Genomic DNA, 4,835 nt, shown 5'->3' on the forward strand with positions numbered 1-4,835 from the left:
CCCAGGACATCAAGCTCACCATTACAAATCTTGGGGTGAAAATGGATATAGATCTTAAGCTCGACAGCCAGATAAGTTCAATTGTTAAATCGAGCTTTGTCCAGTTACGGCAGCCATCCTTTCACGTCAGCACTTTGAAACAGTAATTCATGCCTTTGTGACCACTAGGCTGGATTACGGTAATGCTTTTTATGTGGGGGTTAGTAGCTCCTCCATTGCCCGTCTTTAGCTGGTGCTTTTAACTGGCACATGTAAATACGAACACATTTCCCCCGTTTTAGCCTCACTTCACTGGTTGCCCATACATTTTTGGATCAGTTTTAAGATTATTTTGTTTACTTTTAAATCTCTCAATGGTCTTGCCCCACCCTACCTCTCCGAGCTGCTACAGACTTATACCCCCTCACGTGCTCTCAGGTCAGCTGATCAGCTGCTCCTGAGTGTGCCCAAAACAAAGCTCAAGCTTAGAGGTGACCGTGCCTTCGCTGTAGCAGCTCCTAACCTATGGAACGGTCTGCCTCTCCACATCAAACAGGCCTCCTCGCTATCTGTTTTTAAATCCCATCTTAAAACTTATCGTTTTTCCAAGGCTTTTGACACCATGTGAGATGTTGATTTTACTATTGTTATTTATTTGATACTCCATTTACTAATTTCAATTTTTATTGCATTGCTGTTTATGTCTTTTAAATTGTTTTTTTTTCTTGTATTTTATTCCTTTTTGTGCTTTTTAACTTGTCAGTACAGCACTTTGGTCCTGTATGGGTGTTTTTAAAGTGCTTTATAAATAAAGTTGGATTGGATTTAATGTGTTGATAACATCCAAAGCCGCTATGAATGCCCCATGTTAGCATGTGTGATTCTGAAGTTGCTGCACAATCAGAACTAATTAAATTGTTATCTGACATGATAATAATGAGAAGGTGCTGCTTATAAGACTGAGTTTCAGCTCCTCAGACTGAAGAAGCCTGTTGGGTAAAAGATGAAATGTTTCAACAAAGCAGAATCTGTCCAGAGGACCTGAATCAACCTTGTTAGATGTATCTACCTGGATTATTGAGCATGCGTCAGGACATCTGACATGATTGTTTGGTCCAGTGTTAACATGTGATCTTGCCTCTTCCTGGCTACTCTGGCGAAGCGTTGTATTTCTGGAACAGGAGCGACGTACTGAAGGTATAACCAAACTCCAGTATGGATCCCATCACAATCCAGTCTGACAGTAAAGTTAGTTTCATATGTTGCTGTAGATTCTCAGTCATGCAGGACATGGGAAATAAAAAAAAACAGACAAAGCAACTAGACTTCTGCTCTGCAGCGGAGTATTAAGATTTAATCTGCACGAGGTTGGTATCATTATTATCAATACATGGATCGATGCACTTACCCCCACCTCACTGACTTAAAAGTCGGATGAAATGTGACATGACTGTTCAGACTGCAGTCACTTTGAAAAACATCGGATATGCATCAGATTTAGTAAGAACTGGAAAAAATTGGATTTGTCACATTCATTTGGGACGCATTTTCCCTTCAGTTTCTCGTGGTTGTATTTAGTGACTTTACAGAACATAAAGCGGGGACGTAGAAGGGGTCAGTGCTGGGGCCTTGTCATCCTGAGACTACAGGTTTGAGCCTAGAAAAGGCTTTCAGAGTGAAACAGTTGCTAAATCTTTCATGCGAGGTCACTAACTGTGGTGACCCCTGCAGAAGGCAGCAGCCGAAAGAAAAGATAAAAAAGGACAGAAGAGATAGTTTCTGAAACGGAAAACTAGATGTCTTTAGTAGCACATGAAACAGTATAGTGGCAAAAAAATACAACTTTTATGTATTTTCTCTGTTAAAGCTGCTTTGTTTAAGAAAACCAGTTTGTGTGCTATAAAAACAGGATGGGTTTTGTATGTATGCACCGTTCATGAATATAGCCAACAGACTCCAACTCAGAGGACTCCAGAAATACCACTGAGGCAAACTTTTCCACTAAAACGCAGGAATAAATCTGAACCCCTGCTCTTCCAAGCGCCTTACGGGGCAACCAGACTCTGAGAAATCAGCAGCGGTGCGATCTTACTCAGGGAGATGCATTTGCCTTACATTTTAGTTTTGTTGCCGTCACATACATGTGAGAAAATCCCCAATTCTGGAAAACAAGGTAAACGTACTCTATATTCAACGGGTGTACGAGTGTGTAGACTTTAATAAGGAGGATTCTCTGTCCACAGAGCAACAAACCGCTGACACAGCCTGCGTTTGCCCCTTTTTTTTTTTTCTGCAGGCATCCCAGCAGCACACAGCTTTAACCTAGATCGCCATCTAGTGATCGGACGCCACGTATCACTTTACAGCAGAGACTCGTGTTCAGACTTAATAGAAGAAATTTGCTTGGAGTCTGACATCATTATGAGGAGCTAACTTTCCATTAGGCTGAGGATAGATAAGCCCTAATTGCTTTTGTTGAGAGTTAAATGAGTAATTAATGTGTTCTTTAAAGAGCAATGACACAAGATGCATTTACTTCCCTATACTATAATGTGTTTTCAAATAAAAATATTTGAGGAATTGTATTATAGTAGTAGTTGGAACGGACAGAGGTGTTTTAAGTGGATTTCGTTCTGTTAAATGTTCCGGACTTCAGGATTAATTTGGTTTTAGTTGTTTTGTTTCGGTTCTAAACGTTTTTTTCTATGTATTTAAACTTTCAAATGGAAAATTGAGCTTAAACTGAATTTAAAAAAACAAACGTAAAAAAAAAAAAAATTCCTCCACAATTTTTAAAGTTTCCTCTTGCACAGTTTTTTTTTTTAATATAGAGTCCTTAAAAGCCTGTGTAGTGTGTGTGTGTAGAGTACATCTCACCTCTCCATAATGAAATCATGCGGGTCAGTGGGGCCAGCGTGGCACGGGCAGGTCACCCAACAGATCAGAACTAAGCTGCTTTGACCCGGCCCGGTGCTGCGTGCCAAACACACCAACACACACCATACGCAGCGCTTACAGCACAATGAAGCCCTGTGCACAGGCCGTGTGATAAGGCTTTAAAAGAAAAGCAGAGGATTGCTCTTATTTCGCTTCAACACTATTAGACGACGTTCTTTAAAGTGCGTCAGGAAATTAAGTCAACAGCTGATGTGATCAAAGTCGCCGCCGCGTGTAAACACTGAAACGCTAACTTGAATTACAGTAGAGCAAGTCGACTTTTGTTATTACCGAGGACGCTTTAATCATTTCGTTTCCATTAGCCGCCGCTCGAATCACCCAGGGACTTCCCGTTAGATTTAAATTAAACAGTGGAAATGTAAATATTGACAACGTACGCGTAATTATTTATTCCACGCGAGCAGCAAGATCAGAAAATTATTGCAGCGGCGTCGTGTTGTTATGAAAAGGGAAATGCTTCTGTTTTCTGGCAATAAAAATGCAAATAGCGTTACAGAACAAACAGAAATAATAACGCTGATAAAGACGATGCGGACGCTGTTGAAATGTCTAAATTTGGGTGAATGAACTTTTACTTAACAAACCTTAAAAGGTCAAAGATCAACAAGTTCTCCGAAAGCTTTCGGTTTGTTTTGTCTAAGAGGACAATCAATTACTAGGTGACTCCGTGGCGTCTCGGCTCGTTCCTGCATCTACAGATCAGTGAGGTCTCCATAAATTTGAATGTAAAACAAGCTCCCCCAGCACAGGGTTAAACACGTAATTAGCCACGACAAGCGAATACGAGGAGCAGACTAAAGTCAGGAAGAGGGCTATGGTAATGCAGGAGGACTCTGCAGCCCTGCGAGGCATCGAGACGGGACGCGAGGAAGGGGAGGGCGCGCGAGGAAGATTTCACATGCAGATATTAGAATTGCAATTGTTTTCTGCGCACGGGGCACCGGTGTGGAAATTGACTTTTTCATTATTCAGTTAGTACAATAATTAAATATTCGATGCCGTGGGTTGGTAAAGCTACTGAACCACGCCAAAAGATATTTAACTGGGCCTGACAGATGTTTTAAATAATGTTTATTTATCAATACTGCCTAAAAAAATCTCATTCTCTTGTGGGTTTCTTCAAAAGTAAGAAGTGGGAAAAAAAAAAAAAAAAGAAAAACAAACTTTTCAAAAATAGAATAAAGCTCAGCTTTCTTTGCATTGTCTAGTCTCTGAAAACTGGCAGTTTTCACTGAATTTCTGTTAAAAATTAGGCAAAAATGTGAACGTTTAGGGATGAACTCCTTAACCTACATGAGCAGGTATCCATCAGGATGATTAATACATTAAAGCATGACTTAGTTTATTTATAATCTTCACAGCAGTTTATAAGTACTACTGCTACTTTTTTTTGCTACTTTTTAGCCATCTTATTTTAATTTGTAAAAAAAAAATATATATATATATATCTTTTTTTATAACTGTCTATTGTTGTCGCTGTTGTCCATTGTTGTCATCATTCTTTGTTGAAATCAGGTCTCTCTTGTAAATGAGTCCTCTAGGCTCAATGGGATTAACCTGTCTAAATAAAGGTTGAATGAATAAAGTTAGGCTTTTGGGGCATAAGATCTTTTCAGAAACCATTCGGCTGTTTTCCCCCAATTAAAAAAAAAACACATTTGATCATTCCCCTGTCTTTTTTTAAATCCCTTTTTAAAACCCATCTCTTCTCCCTAGTCTTTGACACCATCTGAGATGCTGACTTGCCATTAAATTGTTCTTTATTATCTGATTGTATGATTGTTTTATTATGTGTACAGCACTTTGGTCCTGTGGGTGTTTAAAGTGCTCTATAAATAAAGCTGGTATGGTATGGTATGGTATGGTGTTGTATGGTATGGTATGGTATGGTATGGTAT

The sequence above is a fragment of the Nematolebias whitei genome, chromosome 23, assembly GCF_014905685.2.
Source record: "Nematolebias whitei isolate Nwh7 chromosome 23, NemWhi1, whole genome shotgun sequence".
Classification (NCBI taxonomy): domain Eukaryota; kingdom Metazoa; phylum Chordata; class Actinopteri; order Cyprinodontiformes; family Rivulidae; genus Nematolebias; species Nematolebias whitei.